This window comes from Schistocerca serialis, chromosome 3 (assembly GCF_023864345.2).
Source record: "Schistocerca serialis cubense isolate TAMUIC-IGC-003099 chromosome 3, iqSchSeri2.2, whole genome shotgun sequence".
NCBI lineage: Eukaryota > Metazoa > Arthropoda > Insecta > Orthoptera > Acrididae > Schistocerca > Schistocerca serialis.
The window spans coordinates 984,547,259-984,572,930 of NC_064640.1; the positions used below are offsets into that span (position 1 = coordinate 984,547,259).

A 25,672-nucleotide genomic window follows, 5' to 3' on the forward strand; every position below is an offset into this window, starting at 1 on the left:
CTCTGTTGAAGCCTTCTGTACACCGTTTGTCTCGATACAACACGTCCAGTGGATGCCGCGAGCTCACATGCCGGTTGCCGTGCAGTACTAAGGTGGTACCGTCGTGCCCTTACAGTCAAATAACGGTCCTCTCTGTCTGATGTCACAAATGATCTGCCATGTCCTGGCCTTCGGGAAACAGTTTCGGTCTCTATAAACTGTCGCCAGATCCGAGAAACAGCAGAACGATTCACATTAAGCCATCGAGCAAAATCAGTTTGCGACTGTCCTGTGTCCTACGGCCCTCCACCGCAGAGTCTGGTAGGCATCTTCTCTGTGTCACACTGCACCGGCTGTGACTGTGTACACAGCGAGTGTGGGTGTAGGAATACCCAGCAAACACTACCTCGTTTCATAGGTGCCCTGACGTCATCGTGTCGTGGTTGTCCGTTGGCCGGAACGCCATCTTCCGTGCAGAACACGATCGCACGGACATTTGGTTGACAGTTCGCATGATTATATCGTGAATTAGACACAGAACGAGGAAATAGTTGCTTTACTTTTGGACACTAGTGTGCAAACAATTTGGAAAAAACACTACGGAGACTGCACAACATGAAAAAATTTCCCGCTTGGAGATTTTAACAGGGAGTTCCGAGCCTACACACAACTACAACACAAAGTGCTTTCAGGAATTTACGTTCCGTGTACTCACACAAGATACATTCCCAGGGTGTTTAGGGATTATATTATAGATTCTAAGCAGGAGTAAATTAACTATTGTTGTTTCTGAAAATATCTGATATGCGCCACTTCTGTACATCAAGACCGTTTCAATTTTTTTTTTCATTGGTCCTTTACATGGCATTAACAACCGAAATCTTTAGAATCTTTTATCCTATATCACCCATAAATTGAATTAAATGTTACATTCAGTGCACAAGTGGTCCAGTTAATCGATTATGCTTCTGTATTGTTTTCTAATTTCTAGGTTTCAAAGCATAATCATTTTCTCGCACCTTTTAAGCATACATTATATACTTTCGTTTCCTCCTCGGTCACTCTGACACATAGTTTCGGTCTGCCATTAAATTAAGTAGATATGTTTTCCTAGACTCAATTAGGCAAGATTTAAAAAGAAGCTATGAATCTGTGATGTGTACTGTATTAGTTATGACATTGGAACAATAAGTTCGCGCTGGTTAGGTAACATGGGCAGTCGGTGCACGAGGCGATCAAAAAATTTTTCATTTTAGTCTTTTTAGGAAAACTTTTATTTATTTTCCAATCTCGCTACGTTACCACGTAAGTGGATTACTAGTTTCGGCAATATAAATTGCCATATTCAGATCTATAAAACAAAATATGCAGAGGTTACAGGCTTAAAGCAATATAAAAACACAGCAGAGCATATATAAAAACTCAATAACAACTTGGTACTAATAAAAGAAATTCCACTTGTACATGTTGCAGGTCTTATGAGAATAATAGTAACAAAACACTTATAATCCATGGTAGTGGTATATATGTAACCAACAAACCTAGTAGTACATGACAGATAATATCACGATGATTAAAAAAAATTATATTTTGCTGTTCATGCCGACGTATTCAGAATGTATAAATAAAATATCATTGCGTTTGTGTAACATAATCGTCCGATAAGTGTAAGAGCTGATAACTTCCTTTAAATGGCTAGCGGCTCTATGTGTTATCAGAACTGGTGTCTAATGGTTGTATACCAACTACAATTTTATTTATACAGTGATAGCACGTTGATGTAAATACGTAAATGTTATAAATAAAATTATATTTTATATATATATTTTTGGACTAGCGCATGTTTTTAAAAGAAACTTTTATTTGTGAAATGTATTTCACATTGCTATTGTACATTGTGTGGCAGCTTGCTTTACAGTTTCTAGTTATATTATCCTTAATTTCTGTCATATTTCGCTTGCAGTGAAACCAACTGCTAAGGTCAAATCTTATTTGGTTTCTCTGTAAATGCCGACGTTGTAGTTTTTCTCTAAAGGCAGTTCTGTTATGTATCTTGTATGACGTAAAGCTGTCTCCCTTTAAGTATAATTTGTGTAATTTTGCTGTTATCGTTACTTGGTGCTTACTTTGTTAAACGTAATGTTATACAAACGTGGGACCAAATTAAGTTATTTTTAATTGATGGCATTTATTGCGGACCGCCATCTAGTGGTGAATTCCGTTGTACTCTAGGTCTGATCGTCAGTTACTCTATCATAGCCAACATGGCCTTAAACTGTGAAATAACATAATGCGGCATGTATTTGTTTTGTTCCTACCAGCGAAATACTGAGTGGTGGATACATTACGGTTGCACAGCTGGCAAGTTATTGTAATGCCTCGGCTTTCTCGTGGTTATCTTTTATTTACTTTCACTTATTAGACGAAGTTGAAATTCACTCTAATACAAAAATAGACCCATCACGAAGGAATTATCCGAATGGGACGGAAGTTGGTAGGTGTGATGTACATATACAGACAGACAAATGATATCAATTTCAGAAAAATTGGATGATTTAATCAAGAGAAAGGGCTTCACAAACTTAGCAATTCAGTAACGCGTTGGTCCGGCTCCGGCACTTACACAAGCTTATTATTCGGCTTACCATCCATTGACAGAGTTGCTGGGTGTCGTCCTGCGAGACATCGTGCCAAATTATGTCCAACTGGCGCGTTAAATCGTCAAAATTCCGAGATGGTTGGAGGGTCTTCCAAACATTCTCAACTGGGGAGAGATTCGGCGACCTTGCTGGCGAAGGTAGGGCTTGGCATGCACAAAGACAAGCAGTAGAAACTCTTGCCGTGTGTGGGCGGGCATTATCTCGGTGAAATGTAAGCCCAGGATGGCTTGCCACGAAGGACAAGGAAATGGGGTACCACTGCGCTATGAGGGCACCGCGGATGGCAACCAAAGGTACCACCAGTGCTGGTTGTCGGGCAGCAGGCAGATCGGTATGCCACCGTTGTTCGGGGCATCTTCAGACACATCTTCCGTGGTCATTGGGGCTCACTTCGAAGCGGGACTCATCGATGAAAACAGTTCTACTCCGCCCGACGAGATTCCAGGCCGAACACGCGTCTGCAGATGCCCGCGATGGGATATCATCTTGACTACTGTCCGCCATACAACCAGGAGTTTCTTTTCGTTGCAGGACCCCTTTGGTTGTCAGGCGCGGCACTCTTATAGCGGTAGGCCTACACCCCGTTTTTTTGTCCTTGATGGCAAGCGATCCTGGGTTTACATTTCAACTAGATAATTACCGACAGCACGCGGTCAGAGTTCCTGCTGCTTGTCTTCGTGCATGCCAAACCTCACTTTGGCCAATAAGCTCGCCGGATCGTCCCCAATTGAGAACGTTAGGAGAATTATGGGTAAGGCCTTCCAATCAGCTCGGGATTTTGACGATCTAATGCGCACCAGTTGGTCCACAGAATTTGGCACGATATCCCTCAGGAGGGCATCTAACTACACTATTAATCAGTGTCTAGCCGAATAACTGCTTGCGTAATTGCCGTACATAGACCAACGCGTTGTTGAATTGCTCAATTTGTGAAGCTCTTTCTCTCGAATAAGTCATCAATTTTCTTGAAATTGTAATCACTTATTTGGCTGTACATCTACATCACATCTACGATTTCCGTCCCTTTCGGATCACTCCTTCGTGGTGCGTCCTTTTTTCCGTCTTAGAGTGTATATTATTCGTATTGTATACGACATTAAAAATTTAGTACGGTACACTCAGTTAGATGATATGTGGTTTTTAAATAATAAATTTTTATTTTCTTTTATCTCTGCTCCCAGATTTCTGCTGATGGTGACTACAGCCACGAAGTAAAGAGACGCTAGGGTTACTTGGCAGAAAGGCAATGTTCAATCTGGACGATGTTTTAAGAGATAGACGCATAACTTTAACAGCAAAGATCCGTATAGTAAGGGCTATAGTCTTTCCAGTTATGATGTACAGATGCGAGACCTGGACCACAATAAAGGCTGAACGTCGTCGAATAGACTCTATTGAATTCTGGTGTTGGAGGGAACTCGTGGATTACAACCTGGGAAGTGTTCGAGAGAGAGTGCAGCAAAGAAGAAGTTGCAGTGCTTTAGCTCATACGCTCATGACTAAACTACCAGAGAAAGAGAGAGAGACAGAACAGACTATAGCTCAACGAGCTACTCTGCTCCTACTAAGGATGCATGCGTTTTTCTAAACCAGCAGTTTAGATTCTTCTGTTGACTTCATGTTACATGTAAACTACTGCTTATTTTAATTCTGAGTGATTTACAGTGTTCTAGTTACACTAACTGACACTTATTCTCGATAGTTCTCATCTTTCTGCGTATTGTTCAATGACACCCGCTACACTCAGCCACTGGTTTGCATTCGCACATTCTCTGCCTGGACCTGGAGGTTATCTTTCACTAACAAGGGAACATTACCAAGTGTCAATAAACGGTCATGATGAATCTTGGCGAGTGTGTAGACGGAGTAAGATAGTGCAATACGAATGTTTTCGTTTGTGCCCAATTTTGCATTTAAGGGGTTAAACAGACCCCGAAAGTAATCTGGCGTTGTATTCCATGCGTACGTTTCCACTCGGGGGTACCATAGCAGTTATAGACACCCACGCATCATTACCGTAGATAGAACTAAAAACTTGACGCGGTTTTATACAACAGTAACGCGCCTGTGCCTTATAACAGCGTATTCTCCTAACACGCAAGCTGTAGCAGAAAAGCCACCAAGCATGGCACCTGGATCTCAGAAAGAGCTAGGCCTATTACAAAATTACGTCTGCTGGGTTCTGCCAGTGACATAAAAACCGATCCTGCATCGCGACTGTTCACGTTTCGTAGCACATCGCGAAAATATCATGCGGTCTCTTCTGGTGTCCATTTTCGCAACTTCTTCGCCATATGAAATACCACGTTATGACTTTACAAATCTCATTCCACATCACGTTCCCGTTAACTTCCCTTGTAAGGATGACTTTATTGTGCGTCCAGACAGATATAAGATAACGAAAGTATGTATGTCAATGTATATGAGTGTGTAGTAGGGACTGCTGACTCATACTAGAAAACAGACGTCGTTAAACAAGATGGTTAGCTACCTGAATGGCTGATTAGCTGAAAGTCAAATTTAAAAGCGTGCAAATAAAAAAAATGAAAATTGATGCGTGTCATGGAGCCCACAATGAATCTTGCTACTCTCAGTATCACACGACTTCTACTTGCATAATCAGTATTATGAACTTGAGGATTCACATCGAAATCGAGACACATTATGACAAGTTCGGGCACGATCGGAATTCAGTGAAAAGTTGGAGTGTCTCATAATGTAAGCTGCGTTATTATCGTAGCATTATGTTTTTGCATCCATAACACATTCAAAACGTAAGACTCAATGGTTTTACTTACGGAATGGTACTGTCTGATAATGACGGAACCGTAAATAATTCCGGGATACTCCTCATTTTATGCACAACAATGAATTAATGTGGACAAACCGGAACCAACTTAGGAAGGAGGGAAAGTATATAGTTGTCACTAATACAGGTTCTTTGAAGTTCGATATTACTGCCGTAACTGTTTAACTGATCTTCATTTATCAAATAAGAGAAATTTCTAAGTCAAAACTGAATTCAGTGCTGATACAGAATTTTCAAAATGCAGGCAAGTGGCTCTAATAGCCCAAAGCTGGAAAATCAAGAAGAAAGAAAAAGTATAACGAACAGTGTAACCTTGCAGAGCATGAACCCTAATCCTCAAAAATTTATTCAGAAAGTCTAAACAAGAACAATAGTTTAATCCATATGTTCCTAAATACAAAAATAGCAGAACAAATCATGAAAGATCAGTCCTCAGGAAAGTCTGCATGAGCAATATTTCCAAATCCTCTGCACTCATACCACTCCTTAGCTTCTCTGTTGGCGATGAAGTAACCTTGTCAACCAGTCTTTTGCTGCTCTTCTTCACATTAATTTCCATCCAGTCAGGTGCTAAATCTAACATCATATCTTCCATACTGGAATCGCCCCGGTCACTATGAATGGCGATGCACCAAAACAATCGTCTCAGGAACACAGGCTATCAATATGTTCAAAAAATGTTCAAATGTGTGTGAAATCTTATGGGACTTAACTGCTAACGTCATCAGTCCCTAAGCTTACACACTACTTAACCTAAATTATCCTAAGGACAAACACACACACCCATGCCCGAGGGAGGACTCGAACCTCCGCCGGGACCAGCCGCACAGTCCATGACTGCAGCGCCCTCGACCGCTCGGCTATCAATATGTTCCATCTTTCTGTTTCCTGGTGACTTTTTCAGAGGTGATTAAAGATCGATCGCTGCGTACCAGCCGTCTTCGCTTCGCTATATTTTTTGCAACCCACGCTTTTTTTCCCATACACTCCTTTGCGCGGAAACGTGGAGATACGCGCTGTTTGCTTTTTGCTATTTCCATTATGTAAATGCTCTTTCTGCCTATAGCAACACTGACGGAATGAGTGTTTGGGATAATAAAATCGATTCCCATTATGTCGTCGATGACATTCTGATTATGCCGCTGCTCTAGAGAGTCTAGACTGTAATATTTATGGTATGAACGTAAGTGTTCATCTGGGTGAGGAAGGATGGGATTTTGGTGTGCTAAGGATTCATGCAGTGTTAGGTAAGCGGATGCGGAAATGAATATGGACCGCATGGCGTTCGACGTCTAGGAGAGAACGATTAAGTTTTGGGCGACGTTGGCTTGGAGGAGATCAGGACTTTGTAGATGTAGCAGATGATGGAGAAATATAATGCCATGTTCGTCCAGTTAGTTGTTTTAGCCTCTTGTGGGATCTTTGATTGACTGTAGGTGCTACTTGTGTTAGATGTTAATACTATTGCAAAAGATTTTAGCTTGTTGAGTATTTAAATGAGACAACTGTACATTGATATGTACAAGCCATGGAGTGTGAACGCTACAAAGCTGCTGGTAATACTATTCCTCTGAAGTAGGGGGGTTCGTTGGCGTGATAATCCTCTAAGTTTTTCGTGGTGTCTCTAAAGTACTTCAGACCAGTTTTTCACTTATCCTTTCTGTGTTGCACTGTGTCTTACGATCTTACTCGGAGTGGAAACTCAAACTCTGAAAAGCGTTTATTTAGTTGAAACGGAAATGATTTTGATAATCTTTTCATACTTTTGGGCCACAGTCATGTAATATTGTTTGAATGATATTTCCACCATTTCATTGTACAAACTTCTATATATTATATTGTTATCACGATTTCGGTCTTAAGCCATTACCAAGTATAACAATGTTGAATATAATTAGACTCTGTCAAGTGAAGTGATCGTCAAGATCTAGTGAACTGGGTGTCCCAGCGTGGACATAAGTACAAAATCACCGAAATGTATGACAGACAGGCAGCAAACATGTTTCCCAGCCATAGAAAAATTAGGCCACAGAATGAACATCACTACAGTCATTACACGTGCGGTGAAAATATTGATATTCATTCTGTGGCTCAATTGTTATATGGCTGGAAAATATGTGTGCTACCTGTCTGCTATACATTTCGGTGATTTTGGACTTATGTACACGCTAGTACACCCATTTCAATAGATCTTGACGATGATTTCACTTAACAGTGTCAAATTATACCCAGTATTGTTGTACTTGGTTTCAGTTTAAGGTCGAAATGATGATAGTGATATGAAATAAAGAAGTTTGAGCAGCCAAATGGCGGGAATATCATTGAAAGATAACAGTTTTTCCATAGACACTTTGGATATCTTCAAGGTATCATCGCATTTTATGAGTACTTCCTTTTCCAAGCATATTTTTAAACACAGTTTATAATGAACGAGGAACTCACAACCGGTTCAATTTCCCTGTACTTGCACCCAGTCTATCCACAAATAAGTTGATATATGGCTGTTAGCTACTGACTCTCGTAAAATCTTGCGCATCGATTTCGTTGTAAATTTGAATACAGTGTATTTTTTCTATGAAATTATTCTACGCATCATCGTTGTGAAGCATATGTAGGCAGAATTCTGCAAACGAATGCATTTTCCGGACGCAGCGCGTCACCTCATGGACCCGTAGTTCCCAGCTCCGCTCTGTGCCTCACAACTGCTGATAACGCAGTTGAGTACCAGCAGCAACTTCCGCGGAAATTGCCACTGTCCACGTCTCTCGGGAGATAAACTTCTGCAAGTAACGTAAAATAAGTTGGAGGCCCCGATGCCGCATCTGCGTTACCGCCCAGGCAACATAATGGTCGCGCAGACCGTGTGACCAGTGCAGGCGCCAGTGGGCCACAGCACAGAATAGATAGGCCGACGTCCTCCGGAGAACAGCTTTCGCAACTGGCGAAACGTCCCAACTGCTCGGCAGTATGCCCGCATTGACAACCATTGCGAACCACCGGTATCGATGACGAGCAGAGAAGACTACGGTAGTAGCCACAAGTATCGAACATCTTCGGTTTTGACGGTTGAAAGTGAACCTCAGCTACATTTTGAATTCTAAGTCACCGTTATCGGGCAGGTCTCATCGCACTGATTATATTTGTTTCGTGACCCCTTCCGTTTCTCGATAAACAATCTTCAAATGTTTTATATAATAGCTATATTTGTAACGTCTTAATCGGCGCCTTTTGACCAAAGTCGTCACGTACAAATGCTGGCTGTCAAGTTTTTGTGAATACTGCACACAAGCTTGCTTATTTAGAGCTGAAACCAATCGTGCATCAAATAATCATAGTACTCGAGATTGTTCAATAAACTTCGCACGTACAATTCAGAAAGCCGTAATGTCGATTCTCGGTAATTCTTAATGTTTCTGGATTTTGAATGTTCCCGTGTTGTGTGTCCATTTGCGGCCTATACAGTGACGTCTCACGTCCGGAAATGTCTTTCAGATGCCTCAGGGATTATATCAGTGCGTTCGAAAGTGTATGTATATGAGGAGCCACAAAACACTAAGACTGGAAGCTCTTGTAAAATGAGAGAGTTTATTAAATAGTGAACGATCAGGATCTCAGGCACTCGCCTGACAACACATCTGCAGCTGTATCTGGGCCAGAGGCAAGCTAGAAGACCAAAACGTAGCGTGTAAAACGCTTATGCGCGACACATTCGCAAACATTTGAAACTGGGGCCTCGGGAATGACGAGGATCTGGTTCATAAAACCGTTCTAGTTACGCTTCTTCTTGAGGGTAACAGCAGACAGACGCCTCCCTTAAGAAGGGAACATTCCCAAGTGTCAGTAAACAATCTTGATGAAACTTGGTGGGTGTGTAGAGGAGGCAAAATAGTGCCCCAGACCGAGCTAGGTGGCGCAGTGATTCGCACATGCTACTCGCATTCTTGAGGACGTCGGTTCAAATCCGCGTCTGACCATCCGGATTTAAGTTTTCCGTGCTTTCCCTAAATTGCCCCACCAAAATGCGGGGGAAGGTTCCTCTGTAAAAGGCATGGCCGATTTCATTCCCCATTCTTAGAACATTCCGAGCTTGTGCTCCGTCCCTAATAACCTCGATGTCGACGGGGCGTTAAGCACTAATCTTCCTTCCTTTCTTCGTTCCTAAAACATTCCAGGCATTGTACATAAAAAGTGATTGTGTGCATCCCCACTGATCATGTACAAGTGAAAGCCTTAGGTAAACTTGAAAAGCATGGAGACAAAAAAGGTAAAAACGGATTCTTTGATGACATCCAAAACACGTATTTTAGTAGTGTAACAGTTAGAGACTACGGTAGATATTCTGAGCTCCACGTCCCTGGTCAGCCATGAAGGTTTATCACTGATAAATTTTCGAATCTTTACTTGCTTCTTCAGATACGTTGTCAAAGAAATTTTGTTTACGAGTAATTGGAATGTTGTCAAAGTTCTCCCTTCAGTACATTAAACGCCCTAATTCAATTGACATTCTCGCAATGTTTGAAATTTTCTTCGTCCATCTTCTAGACTCTGTAACAAAGTTATCGCAACATCAGACAAACTGGTATAGAAATTCTGCCAGATAGCTTCGATTTATTTTTCTTTGGTACAAAAAAAATGGTGCAAATGGCTCTGAGCTCTATGGGACTTAACATCTGAGGCATCAGTCCCATCAGTCCTCTAGAACTTAGAACTACTTAAACCTGACTAACCTAAGGACATCACACACATCCATGCCCGAGGCAGGATTCGAACCTGCGATCGTAGCAGCAGCGCGGTTCCGGACTGAAGCGCCTAGAACCGCTCGGCCACAGCGACCGGCTCTTTTGTGCTGCTTCTGATTCAGGATGTACTGTGGTTAAAAGTCTAGGCCCACATTCGTGAGAAAGCCGGGTCAAACCGCCTCCAGCTATTCAAAATGAGACATTCCATGCTTTCTCTAAAGCATCGAAATCAACTATGGGGATGGTTCCTTTGGAAAAAGTCGATTTCCTTCCGTAATCCGAGCATATGTTCGTATATACTGACTTTATTTTCCTCCGGGTAAAGAGACACTAATATACGTATTTACTGTAGCTGTCTCACGAATATCCGTTTCCTGAAACAAGGTTTGTGTACTGGCGCTCGAGATGGCTGCGTTTGCGAGCACGTCCCGTGTGGCCAATGTTGTGCTTTCGGAGTCCTCCCTGGGGTATAGGTGTGTCTTTTGTCCTTAGCGTAAGTTGGTTTATGTTAGATTAAGTAGTGTGTAAGCCTAGGGACTGATGACATCAGCAGTTTGGTCCCATAGGAACTTATCACAATTTCCAAATTTCGACTTGTTAATTCCATTCTCTGCACAATGTTCCGACGACCGCCCCAGTAGTCTTCTTAAGGTGCTGTGAGCCACTTTGTTATGCTTACTGTAGGGTGCCTGGACTCCAAGCACTCTGGAGTACTGTTGGTGTTGCACTGCTATTTTACCCTTGTTCGACTCCCGGCGCCTGATATGGTGATCATTTGTTTTTTGGAGCTCGTTTGCCAACTCTGATCGATCGCTCTTTTCCCCCCCACAGGTTCTTTCGGCTTGCCGTAAAGATGGAAATGGCACGGTGCCCGATCAGCGTCTGTCACGTCCGTGTGACCATTCACTACAACTGCATTTGGTCCATGTACCGGTAGAACCTTGCAGCGAATTTGAGTGCATTGTAAACGTCTCGCTCACACGAATTTTGCTATCATGCGTACTTCATCTCTGGAATACGTTTCCTATTGCAGCGACGATTCACTTCTACAGTGTGACACACCTGTTATCCGTACCGCAATAGAACAGTGTGTGCAGGAAACCTGGATCATGTGCTCTCTTCGAACAATGCGCCAAACTTGTTGCGCATAGCGCGGGACAACTGTAACTTAAATTTTGATGCCCCTGCGTAGAAGTGAGGAAATAGTTTGAAATGTTCAAATGTGTGAATTCCTAAGGGACCAAACTACTGAGGTCACCGGTCCCTAGATTTACACACTACCTAAACTAACTTATGCTAAGAACAACACACAACCCATGCCCGAGGGAGGACTCGAACCCTCGGCTGGACGGGGCGCGCAGTCCGTGACATGGCGCCCTAAACCACGCGGCCACTCCGCGCGGCTAAATACGAGTAGTTTGAGCTTTGCTTTTCTGCTAACCTAATTATGAATAAGTGGCTAAGTTCGTTCTTGTATCAGTGTTTCTGAATCAGAAACCTTGTAAATTCTGGTCACAGATAAGCACAGAAAAATAACAATTAACTGGAAATCGGGTCACGTTATCAGCAACAGTAATATGACGTGCAGTTTGTTACCGTCATACCAAGACGAAAGCAGGCGAGTCGCACCTTCAAGTCCAGCTTTATGCGATGAATGACGTAACGTTTTTACATTAGTATCAAATGTCCTGATATTCTTTTGTAAGCCCTGGTCGCTACTGCTGGGGAGGTCGAGTTGCCACTGTTGTTACGGTAGGCCGAGTTTGTGAGTTCGTGAAACGGCTTCTGGTGCAGTACACCGCTACGACAATTTCTCCCTGCCACTACTACAAAGCTATGCCCCGGCGTCAGGTAAAAGGACAGGAGAACGAAGGTTCTACAACACTCCAACAAATCAGTAACAAAGTCACACAAATTAGTTAAAAATATTTATTTCTTCGTGTTTGTGACTTGTCGAATTATTAAGTCTGCAACACTGCATGTAATATAACAAAAAAGGCCCTCAATGGCTAAGTGGAAATAATCGTAGGTAAACTTCACAGCCGGCCGGGGTGCCCGAGCGGTTCTAGGCGCTACAGTCTGGAACCGGGCGACCGCTACGGTCGCAGGTTCGACTCCTGCCTCGGGCATGGATGTGTGTGATGTCCTTAGGTTAGTTAGGTTGAAGTAGTTCTAAGTTGTTGCGGACTAATGACCTCAGATGTTAAGTCTCATAGCGCTCAGAGCCATTTGAAACATGTTTAAACTTCACAGTACATAGCAAATGCAATTTACAACAACTGTCTGTTCACTTCTAAGAGTTCAGAAACCGACGTTCCCTGTCTAAGTCAGCCCTGGATGATGATCTATAACCAAGTGGGCGAGCGCTGCTCTTCTATCTTTCGAACAGGCTTCTGTCCGTTGTCGTCTGGTTATTGTCGGACTGTACTCGGCCGGCAAATGGCCGACGCGAAGTCGGTATCTTGATCCACGGCGCCGCCCGTGGTGCTGGTAGAATCCGCGCAAGTGGCGAGTCTCTATGGCACTGGCGGCAGCTCGCATCTTCGCGCCTGTGGTGCTTTTGCACTGGCTGTGTCTTGTTCGGACGACGCAGCATATTCGACATATTTTCGCAGGAATTCCTGCGCTATAGTTCATTTATGAATTTTATCCATATAATGTTTGTTGTGATAACGCTACGTTTGATATTTGGGACAAATACTAGTAGATTCCCACCCTCCTCGGTGTCGTATCGTTATTTCCGTAAATTGCATACAGTCGACACACTCAATTTTAATATCTTATAGGCACATCGTCTTCTCTGACAGCACTTCTTCTGAGCAGTCCTCGCTCCTCTTCACCAAACTACACTCCTGGAAATGGAAAAAAGAACACATTGACACCGATGTGTCAGACCCACCATACTTGCTCTGGACACTGCGAGAGGGCTGTACAAGCAATGATCACACGCACGGCACAGCGGACACACCAGGAACCGCGGTGTTGGCCGTCGAATGGCGCTAGCTGCGCAGCATTTGTGCACCGCCGCCGTCAGTGTCAGCCAGTTTGCCGTGGCATACGGAGCTCCATCGCAGTCTTTAACACTGGTAGCATGCCGCGACAGCGTGGACGTGAACCGTATGTGCAGTTGACGGACTTTGAGCGAGGGCGTATAGTGGGCATGCGGGAGGCCGGGTGGACGTACCGCCGAATTGCTCAACACGTGGGGCGTGAGGTCTCCACAGTACATCGATGTTGTCGCCAGTGGTCGGCGGAAGGTGCACGTGCCCGTCGACCTGGGACCGGACCGCAGCGACGCACGGATGCACGCCAAGACCGTAGGATCCTACGCAGTGCCGTAGGGGACCGCACCGCCACTTCCCAGCAAATTAGGGACACTGTTGCTCCTGGGGTATCGGCGAGGACCATTCGCAACCGTCTCCATGAAGCTGGGCTACGGTCCCGCACACCGTTAGGCCGTCTTCCGCTCACGCCCCAACATCGTGCAGCCCGCCTCCAGTGGTGTCGCGACAGGCGTGAATGGAGGGACGAATGGAGACGTGTCGTCTTCAGCGATGAGAGTCGCTTCTGCCTTGGTGCCAATGATGGTCGTATGCGTGTTTGGCGCCGTGCAGGTGAGCGCCACAATCATGACTGCATACGACCGAGGCACACAGGGCCAACACCCGGCATCATGGTGTGGGGAGCGATCTCCTACACTGGCTGTACACCACTGGTGATCGTCGAGGGGACACTGAATAGTGCACGGTACATCCAAACCGTCATCGAACCCATCGTTCTACCATTCCTAGACCGGCAAGGGAACTTGCTGTTCCAACAGGACAATGCACGTCCGCATGTATCCCGTGCCACCCAACGTGCTCTAGAAGGTGTAAGTCAACTACCCTGGCCAGCAAGATCTCCGGATCTGTCCCCCATTGAGCATGTTTGGGACTGGATGAAGCGTCGTCTCACGCGGTCTGCACGTCCAGCACGAACGCTGGTCCAACTGAGGCGCCAGGTGGAAATGGCATGGCAAGCCGTTCCACAGGACTACATCCAGCATCTCTACGATCGTCTCCATGGGAGAATAGCAGCCTGCATTGCTGCGAAAGGTGGATATACACTGTACTAGTGCCGACATTGTGCATGCTCTGTTGCCTGTGTCTATGTGCCTGTGGTTCTGTCAGTGTGATCATGTGATGTATCTGACCCCAGGAATGTGTCAATAAAGTTTCCCCTTCCTGGGACAATGAATTCACGGTGTTCTTATTTCAATTTCCAGGAGTGTATTTTACGCAGTTACTTCCCAAGAGTCCACCGCACTGTAACAACTCACACAACTTTGACCAGGAACGTAGTTGTACCCAGTCACGCGACTAAGTAACCATTACGGCGGGATCTACAATTTGCTTTGTTGAGTAATAATTTTCTTTTAATTATGTCTCACACTGGGTAAAAATGTTGCTTACAAATTAAGGTCTCTAGACAATGGTTTGAACTGGGGTTTGACTTTGAATCTGAGTTAAAGAGAGTTAGAATTGCAATGTCCCTGTGCTGTCCTAAGAATGTTGATGAAGCCGGCCCGTGGCAGCCACAATTATATCTTTGCTCCATAAAACATATGGACAATCAGTTTATTTTATTGATGCGCTGTGGTACTGAAGAGTTAACACTTTGATGGTAGTTTCTTCGTCCAGTGTGTTTGCTACGTACGGAAGATACACTCACTATGTTTTCACTTTCAGCGGGTGCTTGGGCTTTCCCTAGTGCCCTTAGTACGTCTGTTGAGTTGTATTCATGTTTTATTTTATTCATTTGTTGTCTTACCATAGTTTGGTAAGCGCCTCTATTTGAGATTTTCTTTTTCTGTTTTCCTCCATGGTTGGAAACCATTGCTCTCGGGAGTGTATACACGATGATTCAGGTGCCCCTAACGATCCCGCTTTATGCAACCCGCAATGTTATTTCTGACCTTCAAAAACCACGTGCCAGATGTTCATATTCTCTCGCTCGCTGCGCGCAAAACTATTAGCCCTGCAGAAAAATTAACTTGACCTTCTTTCATAGGAAATTAAATATAGTTAAATTTTCTACGGGCATATGATTTCGCTAAAGGCCGTAGTTCTCGAGTTATTCAAAGAAACGTACAAAAGTGAGCCTCAGACCCTATTCCCGGACTCCGCCCCTACCGGTCAGGATTTGTAGTATGTTGCCAATGGCACTCTATCCTACCACCGCACAGATATTCGCGACTGCACGTATTATTTACCAAATTCGACCTTTTTTAGTCTTCACTGGCTGGCCTTATTACGCCACGGGCTTAATCAAGCACTTACAAACTGTAAAATCGGCGTTTGTATAAATTTAATGTAACAATTTTGCGAATTTTAATAGCATAAAATAAACAACTATATCGTTGTTTTCATCAGGTCTTCTGACTACGAAACTACTATGCTTGTAAAGATTAAGTCTGGATCGAATTGTCGACGTAATTAGCTTTAGTATAATGTTTACAAATGTGGTTTTTATTTCGCCGGCCAGGGTGGCCGAGCGGTTTTAGGCGCTACAGTCTGGCAGCGCGCGACCGCTACGGTCGCAGGTTCGAATCCTGCCTCGGGCATCAATGTGTGTGATGTCCTTAGGTTAGTTAGGTCTAAGTAGTTCTAAGTTCTAGGGGACTTCTGACCTTAGAAGTTAAGTCCCATAGTGCTCAGAGCCGTTTGAACCATTTTTTGGTTTTGTTTTTATTTCATTACCCTCACGGGCACGTTTAAATTAATAATGTTAACTAAATAGCCGACGATGCTGGTGGCGTAACAGCCCAATCAATGGAGGCCAAATAAGGTCGAATATAGGGAATAGTTCGTATAGTAGGAGATGTTTGTATAGTGGCAGGAGGGAATGCAATGAGCAACATACTAGAAATCCTGACCGGTGGGGGCTGAGTGTGGGAATGTGGTTTGAAGCTCACTTCTGTACGCTTTTCTTTAATAACTCAAAAACTACGGCATCTAGTGAAAACGTATCCCAGTAAAAAATTTAACTACATTAAATTCCCTACAAGAAGGATTACGTTAATTTTTCTATAGGGCTTAAGCTTTACGCGTAACGAGCGAGAGGATACGAAAATTTCGTGTGTGGGTTTTGAAGGCCACTCATAACATTGGGGGGTGCAAAGGCAGCTGAATCACCCTGTAATTATCCCACCTTTGCAGTTGTACTGTGGCCACATATCTGAGTCTCGTATAGTGTTTGTATTGTTTAACATTCAACTACCGTTCTCTGTCATTTTTTATAAGCATTTCCCGTTTAGTATTGCGTGTACTTCTGAAGTTCTTGTTCACCATGGAACAATTAAGCAACACTTACAGCATTTGTTCTGTGGAGTTTGTGAGTGACTGATGTTATTTTGCATGGCCGTTCTTCAGACATGCATTCGCACAATAGGGTAATTTGCACTGTCGGTTATAAAGCCGAATTACTGTTTTCGCGTTTAAATCTTTGGTAGTGAAGGCAGGTATCTGTGTTCTGATTATTTAGAGAACATTCTGTCTTTTTTTTTTTTCTTTTTTCCAGTCACGTAAGGCGTGAACATATGGGATGTACCTCGGTTCATTTTACTCTTTCTCCATTCTTTCGTTCTCTTTATTTGTGCCGATGATTAGTAATACTAGAAGGAAACTTCATGCCTCTAGAGCACAGCCCGGCATTCCTCGTTCTGCCGCGCAGCAGCGTCACTTGTGGCTGTGCTAGTGAACGGCAGAGATGCCTTACATCGCACTTCATCGCTTCCGAAGTCTGTTGACGATAAGGCGCGTGGCGCGCGCCGGCTGGCAAACATGTAACAGGTGACAGGCAGAATTCTTTTTTCCCCACTGTCCAAACACTAGAAGCATACTTTCCGTACTATGTGAAGTTTTCTGCAAAGTAGCTTGTGCTCTTCTAGATCCGGTAAAAACACAACTTCAGTACCAAACAGCGCGAAGGACGTGTCCGGCTCACATAGCAACGAAAACAACAGAAAACCGAAGAAAGACATTTACATATATCGAGTGCTCCAAGTAACGTGGACATAGTGGACTCGAATTCAGGAGAAGCGGGCTTCAAAACCAGTCGGGCCGACCATGACAATATGTCGCATCGACCCCGGCTAATGTATCGTGGCCTCCAGCAGGATGCGATACTGAGTCCCTTACTACACTCCTGGAAATTGAAATAAGAACACCGTGAATTCATTGTCCCAGGAAGGGGAAACTTTATTGACACATTCCTGGGGTCAGATACATCACATGATCACACTGACAGAACCACAGGCACATAGACACAGGCAACAGAGCATGCACAATGTCGGCACTAGTACAGTGTATATCCACCTTTCGCAGCAATGCAGGCTGCTATTCTCCCATGGAGACGATCGTAGAGATGCTGGATGTAGTCCTGTGGAACGGCTTGCCATGCCATTTCCACCTGGCGCCCCAGTTGGACCAGCGTTCGTGCTGGACGTGCAGACCGCGTGAGACGACGCTTCATCCAGTCCCAAACATGCTCAATGGGCGACAGATCCGGAGATCTTGCTGGCCAAGGTAGTTGACTTACACCTTCTAGAGCACGTTGGGTGGCACGGGATACATGCGGACGTGCATTGTCCTGTTGGAACAGCAAGTTCCCTTGCCGGTCTAGGAATGGTAGAACGATGGGTTCGATGACGGTTTGGATGTACCGTGCACTATTCAGTGTGCCCTCGACGATCACCAGTGGTGTACGGCCAGTGTAGGAGATCGCTCCCCACACCATGATGCCGGGTGTTGGCCCTGTGTGCCTCGGTCGTATGCACTCCTGATTGTGGCGCTCACCTGCACGGCGCCAAACACGCATACGACCATCATTGGCACCAAGGCAGAAGCGACTCTCATCGCTGAAGACGACACGTCTCCATTCGTCCCTCCATTCACGCCTGTCGCGACACCACTGGAGGCGGGCTGCACGATGTTGGGGCGTGAGCGGAAGACGGCCTAACGGTGTGCGGGACCGTAGCCCAGCTTCATGGAGACGGTTGCGAATGGTCCTCGCCGATACCCCAGGAGCAACAGTGTCCCTAATTTGCTGGGAAGTGGCGGTGAGGTCCCCTACGGCACTGCGTAGGATCCTACGGTCTTGGCGTGCATCCGTGCGTCGCTGCGGTCCGGTCCCAGGTCGACGGGCACGTGCACCTTCCGCCGACCACTGGCGACAACATCGATGTACTGTGGAGACCTCACGCCCCACGTGTTGAGCAATTCGGCGGTACGTCCACCCGGCCTCCCGCATGCCCACTATACGCCCTAGCTCAAAGTCCGTCAACTGCACATACGGTTCACGTCCACGCTGTCGCGGCATGCTACCAGTGTTAAAGACTGCGATGGAGCTCCGTATGCCACGGCAAACTGCCTGACACTGACGGCGGCGGTGCACAAATGCTGCGCAGCTAGCGCCATTCGACGGCCAACACCGCGGTTCCTGGTGTGTCCGCTGTGCCGTGCGTGTGATCATTGCTTGTACAGCCCTCTCGCAATGTCCGGAGCAAGTATGGTGGGTCTGACACACCGGTGTCCATGTGTTCTTTTTTCCATTTCCAGGAGTGTATATGCCCTTTATGTTGCCGACCTAGAGACTTTTGTTTAGCGCCACCGTCAAAGTTCTTCAGTACAGGGACCACGTCTATATTTACGCTCCCTTGTCGTGCTTTTTGGTAACACACCTATGGTTTACCGACGCATGTGAAATGGTCGCACGGGAGTTCGAAAATGAGCACACATTGTCACTTAACAAATCAGTTGTTGTAATATTCACTAGGAAATGGAGTAATAATTTCGCATCCGAACTTTATCTTGGCCCGTACACATTTCCTGTTCGGGTAGAAGCAAAGTTCCTTGGCATCTACTTCGACAGCAATATCTTGCGTATGCTTGCCCAAACATAGTGGGGAGCGGAACCGATTAAGCTCTTCACTCTGTATAATATTTTGGCCGGCTCTTCATTAGGTTATGGTAGTACTGTCTACGTCACTGCAACGCAATCAACATTGCGCAAGCGCGATGTTACTCATTATACAGTGATTCGTCTTGTCCGCTGAGCCACGAAATCAACGTCCACGAACGCGCTCATGGAGCAAGCATCCCACATGCCGTTGTCCATAAGACGGCAAGTGCTGTCTGATATTTTTCTCCTCAGTCGATCTTCGATATCAGATTGTGGTTCTCTTAAGGTGGTGGTATGTTTCTGGAGACTCACACTGCCACCTCATGGACGTCCACTGACCAGAATTCCTTTACTAGTTCGCAGCTACGAGAAATGGCGCCCTCTCTCTCTCCCTCTCCACTCATTCTACAGCACGCAAAACTTCCCTGTTTTCGTTTTTCGTTTAGTGTATTCTTCACTCCAGCCCCAGTGGCATACCTGCCGTCCGATTCCGAACGGAGACCAGCAACACTCGGGACCTGGAGCATTTCCTCAGCATACAATGGTCGCAGTACGCTCACATCTGTGTGAACGATTCTAAATACGAGGAGGGTGTGGGATACGCTTTCTTTTGCCCTTCTAGTGGAGCCTACCAGATGTTTGCACTTCCACCTGAATCTTCTATTTACATGGCGGAGCTACTAGCCGTCAGGGAAGCTATTAAGTACGGTACCCGAACATTCAAGTTCGTCCTGATTCTTACGGAGTTTCAAAGTGTGCTGCAGAAATTGCAACATCTAGTGTTTGATAAACAGATCAACAGGTATGTTCTGCACATCTTGGCGGCCACAACAGACGCGCAAACCTTGGGCATTACCGTTCAATTACTCTGGAGTAAAGGACATCATGGCTATCTTCATAATGAAATTGTTGACCGCCTTGCCAAGAGGAGTATTACAGAAGGCCAGTTACGCCCAATGCCGATCCCTTACACGGATCTCACATCGGCAATACGGAAGGATGCTTATCACGCTTGGAACTGTGAATGACATGTCTCTCAGAGCTGTGAGGGCGGCCATACAACCGAACATCTCTTCTCGACCATGGTTCGCCTCGGTGGAGCTTCGTAGATGTCAGGTCGTTTCTACCATTCGCATGAGGCTAGGCCATGGGCGTTACCCCGCGCACGTACACTATGTGATCAAAGGCATTCGAACACCTAGCTCAAAATTACTTACAAGTTCGTGACGCCCTTCATCGGTAATGCTGGAATTCAGTATGGTGTTGGACCACCCTTAGCCATGATGACAGCTTACACTCTCGCAGGCATACGTTCAATCAGGTGCTGGAAGGTTTCTTGGGGAGTGGCAGCCCATTCTTCACGGAGTGCTGCACTGAGGAGAGGTATCGATGTCGGTCGGTGAGGCCTGGCACGAAATCGGCGTTCCTAAACATGCTGTTCAATTGGATTCGGGTCGGGAATCTGTGCAGGCCAGTCCATTACAGGGGTGTCACTGTCGTGTAACCACTCTGCCACAGGCCGTGCATTATGAAAAGGTGCTCGATCGTGCTGAAAGATTTAATCGCCATCCCCGAGATGCTCTTCGAGAGTGGGAAGCAAGAAGGTGTTTAATACGTAAAGCCGGCCGAAGTGGCCGTGCGGTTAAAGGCGCTGCAGTCTGGAACCGCAAGACTGATACGGTCGCAGGTTCGAATCCTGCCTCGGGCATGGATGTTTGTGATGTCCTTAGGTTAGTTAGGTTTAACTAGTTCTAAGTTCTAGGGGACTAATGACCTCAGCAGTTGAGTCCCATAGTGCTCAGAGCCATTTTTTAATACGTAAATGTAGGCCTGTGCTGTGATAGTGCCACCCAAAACAACAAGGCGTGAAATCCCCCTTCATGAAAAACACGACCACACCGGAACACCTCGGCCTCCGAATTTTACTGTTGGCACTACACACGCTGGTAGATGACGTTCACCGGGCAATCGCCATACCCACACCCGGTCACCGGATCGCCACATTGTGTACCGTGATTCGTCACTCCACACAACGTTTTTCTACTCTTCAATCGTCCGATGTTTCCGCTCCTTACACCGAGCGAGGCGTCGTTTGGCATTTACCGGCGTGATGTATGGCTCAAGAGCAGCCGCTCGACCATGAAATCCAAGTTTTCTCACCCCCCTCATGAAACATGGACCTTGCCGTTGGTGGGGAGACTTGCGTGCCTCAGCGATACAGATGCCCGTACCGTAGGTGCAACCACAACGGAGGGGTATGTGTTGAGAGGCCAGACAAACGTGTGGTTCCTGAAGAGGGGCAGCAGCCTTTTCAGTAGTTGCAAGGGCAACAGTCTGGATGATTGACTGATCTGGCCTTGTAATAATAACCAAAACGGCCTTGCTGTGCTGGTACTGCGAACGGCTGATAGCAAGGGGAAACTACGGCCGTAATTTTTTCCTAGGGCATGCAGCTTTACTGTATGATTAAATAATGATGGCGTCCTCTTGGGTAAAATATTCCGGAGGTAAAATAGTCCCCCATTCGGATCTCTGGGCGGGGACTACTCAAGAGGATGTCGTTATCAGGAGAAAGAAAACTGACGGTTTACGGATCGGAGCGTGGAATGTCAGATCACTTAATCGGGCAGGTAGGTTAGAAAATTTAAAAAGGGAAATGGATAGGTTAAAGTTAGATATAGTGGGAATTAGTGAAGTTCGGTGGTAGGAGGAACAAGACTTCTGGTCAGGTGACTACAGGGTTATAAACACAAAATCAAATAGGGGTAATGCAGGAGTAGGTTTAATTAGGAATAGGAAAATAGGAATGCGGGTAAGCTACTACAAACAGCATAGTGAACGCATTATTGTGGCCAAGATAGATACGAAGCCCACACCTACTACAGTAGTACAAGTTTATATGCCAACTAGCTCTGCAGATGACGAAGAAATTGAAGAAATGTATGATGAAATAAAATAAATTATTCAGATAGTGAAGGGTGACGAAAATTTAATAGTCATGGGTGACTGGAATTCGGTAGTAGGAAAAGGGAGAGAAGGAAACGTAGAAGGTGAATATGGATTGGGGCTAAGAAATGAAAGAGGAAGCCGCCTGGTAGAATTTTGCACAAAGCATAACTTAATCATAGCTAACACTTGGTTCAAGAATCATAAAAGAAGGCTGTATACATGGAAGAAGCCTGGAGATACTGACAGGTTTCAGATAGATTATATAATGGTAAGACAGAGATTTAGGAACCAGGTTTTAAAATGTAAGACATTTCCAGGGGCAGATGTGGACTCTGACCACAATCTATTGGTTATGAACTGTAGATTAAAACTGAAGAAACTGCAAAAAGGTGGGAATTTAAGGAGATGGGACCTGGATAAACTGAGGGAACCAGAGGTTGTACAGAGTTTCAGGGAGAGCATAATGGAACAATTGACAGGAATGGGGGAAAGAAACACGGTAGAAGAAGAATGGGTAGCTTTGAGGGATGAAGTAGTGGAGGCAGCAGAGGATCAAGTAGGTAGAAAGACGAGGGCTAGTAGAAATCCTTGGGAAACAGAAGAAATATTGAATTTAATTGATGAAAGGAGAAAATATAAAAATGCAATAAATGAAGCAGGCAAAAAGGAATACAAACGTCTCAAAAATGAGATCGACAGGAAGTGCAAAATGGCTAAGCAGGGATGGCTAGAGGACAAATGTAAGGATGTGGAGGCTTACCTCACTAGGGGTAAGATAGATACTGCCTACAGGAAAATTAAAGAGACCTTTGGAGATAAGAGAACCACTTGTATGAACATCAAGAGCTCAGATGGAAACCCAGTTCTAAGCAAAGAAGGGAAAGCAGAAAGGTGGAAGGAGTATATAGAGGGTCTATACAAGGGCGATTTACTTGAGGACAATATTATGGAAATGGAAGAGGATGTAGATGAAGATGAAATTGGAGATGCGATACTGCGTGAAGAGTTTGACAGAGCACTGAAAGACCTGAGTCGAAACAAGGCCCCCGGAGTAGACAACATTCCATTGGAACTACTGACAGCCTTGGGAGAGCCAGTCCCGACAAAACTCTACCACCTGGTGAGCAAGATGTATGAAACAGGCGAAATACCCTCAGACTTCAAGAAGAATATAATAATTCCAATCCCAAAGAAAGCAGGTGTTGACAGATGTGAAAATTACCGAACTATCAGTTTAATAAGCCACAGCTGCAAAATACTAACGCGAATTCTTTACAGACGAATGGAAAAACTAATAGAAGCCGACCTCGGGGAAGATGAGTTTGGATTCCGTAGAAATGTTGGAACACATGAGGCAATACTGACCCTACGACTAGTCTTAGAAGCTAGATTAAGGAAGGGCAAACCTACGTTTCTAGCATTTGTAGACTTAGAGAAAGCTTTTGACAATGTTGACTGGAATACTCTCTTTCAAATTCTGAAGGTGGCAGGGGTAAAATACAGGGAGAGAAAGGCTATTTACAATTTGTACAGAAACCAGATGGCAGTTATAAGAGTCGAGGGACATGAAAGGGAAGCAGTGGTTGGGAAGGGAGTGAGACAGGGTTGTAGTCTCTCCCCGATGTTATTCAATCTGTATATTGAGCAAGCAGTGAAGGAAACAAAAGAAAAATTCGGAGCAGGTATTAAAATCCATGGAGAAGAAGTAAAAACTTTGAGGTTCGCTGATGACATCGTAATTCTGTCAGAGACAGCAAAGAGCAATTGAACGGAATGGATAGTGTCTTGAAAGGAGGATATAAGATGAACATCAACAAAAGCAAAACGAGGATAATGGAATGTAGTCGAATTAAGTCAGGTGATGCTGAGGAAATTAGATTGGGAAATGAGACACTTAAAGTAGTAAAGGAGTTTTGCTATTTGGGGAGCTAACTAACTGATGACGGTCGAAGTAGAGAGGATATAAAATGTAGACTGGCAATGGCAAGGAAAGCGTTTCTGAAGAAGAGAAATTTGTTAACATCGAGTATAGATTTAAGTGTCAGGAAGTCATTTCCGAAAGTTCAAATGGTTCAAATGGCTCTGAGCACTATGGGACTTAACATCTGTGGTCATCAGTCTCCTAGAACTTAGAACTACTTAAACCTAACTAACCTAAGGACATCACAAACATCCATGCCCGAGGCTGGATTCGAACCTGCGACCGTAGCAGTCGGGCGGTTCCGGACTGCGCGCCTAGAACCGCTAGACCACCGCGGCCAGCCCATTTCTGAAAGTATTTGTATGGAGTGTAGCCATGTATGGAAGTGAAACATGGACGATAAATAGTTTGGACAAGAAGAGAATAGAAGCTTTCGAAATGTGGTGCTACAGAAGGATGCTGAAGATTAGATGGGTAGATCACATAACTAATGAGGAAGTATTGAATAGGATTGGGGAGAAGAGAAGTTTGTGGCACAACTTGACCAGAAGAAGGGATCGGTTGGTAGGACATGTTCTGAGGCATCTAGGGATCACCAATTTAGTATTGGAGGGCAGCGTGGAGGGTAAAAATCGTAGAGGGAGACCAAGAGATGAATACACTAAGCAGATTCAGAAGGATGTAGGTTGCAGTAGGCACTGGGAGATGAAGAAGCTTGCACAGGGTAGAGTAGCATGGAGAGCTGCATCAAACCAGTCTCAGGACTGAAGACCACAACAACAACAACGGTCTGGATGGATGTCTGCCTATTACACATTACGACCCTCTTCACTGTCGGCGGTCTCTGTCAGTCAGCAGACGAGGTCGGCCTGTATGCTTCTGTGCTGTACGTGTCCCATCACGTTTCCACTTCACTATCACATTGGAAAGAGTGGACTTAGGGATGTTTAGGAGTGTGGAAATCTCGCGTACAGACGTGTGACACAAGTGACATCCAATCACCTGACCACGTTCGAAGTCTGTTGAGTTCCGCGGAGCGCCGCATTCTGGTCTCTAACGATGTCTAATGACTACTGATGTCGCTGTTATGGAGTATCTGGCAGAGGTGGCAGTACAATGCACCTAATATGAAAAACGTATGTTTCCAGATACTTTTGATCACATAGTGTATATCGGTTGAAGATTATCACGTCTGAACACTGCGATAAAGGCACAATGGCAGTAACGGATCTTAACCACATCATATTGTCATGAACCAAGTACACGAATGCATAATCAGACTTGTATAAGAAATTTGTTGCGAGATGTTACCCTTTCCCCACCAGTGTTCCTATTTTACTCGACCGATTTGAAAATGTGTGTGAATTCCTAAGGGACCAAACTGCTGAGGTCAGCGGTCCCTAGACTTACACACTACTTAAACTAATTTATACTAACGTATGCTAAGAACAACGCACACACCCATGCCCGAGGGAGGACTCGAACCCTCGGACGGGTTGGGTCGCGCAATTCGTGACATGGCGCCTCAAACGGTGCGGCCACTCCGCGCGGCCCAGCGTTCTGATAAATATGACTTGATCACAGACGATTGGAAAGCCACCGGCAGCCAAATTTATTTTATGAGTTGTCGAGGTCTTTATTTAAACATGGCATCAGTACGGTTCGTAATCGGGTG

General features: G+C 45.1%; 1 protein-coding gene across 1 annotated transcript in view; it reads right to left on the bottom strand.

Moving 5' to 3' along the window:
- Positions 1 to 25,672, bottom strand: part of LOC126471349 (prostaglandin D2 receptor) — a 406,995-nt gene that overhangs the window by 257,294 nt on the left and 124,029 nt on the right. The gene's annotated exons all lie outside the window — the stretch shown is intronic.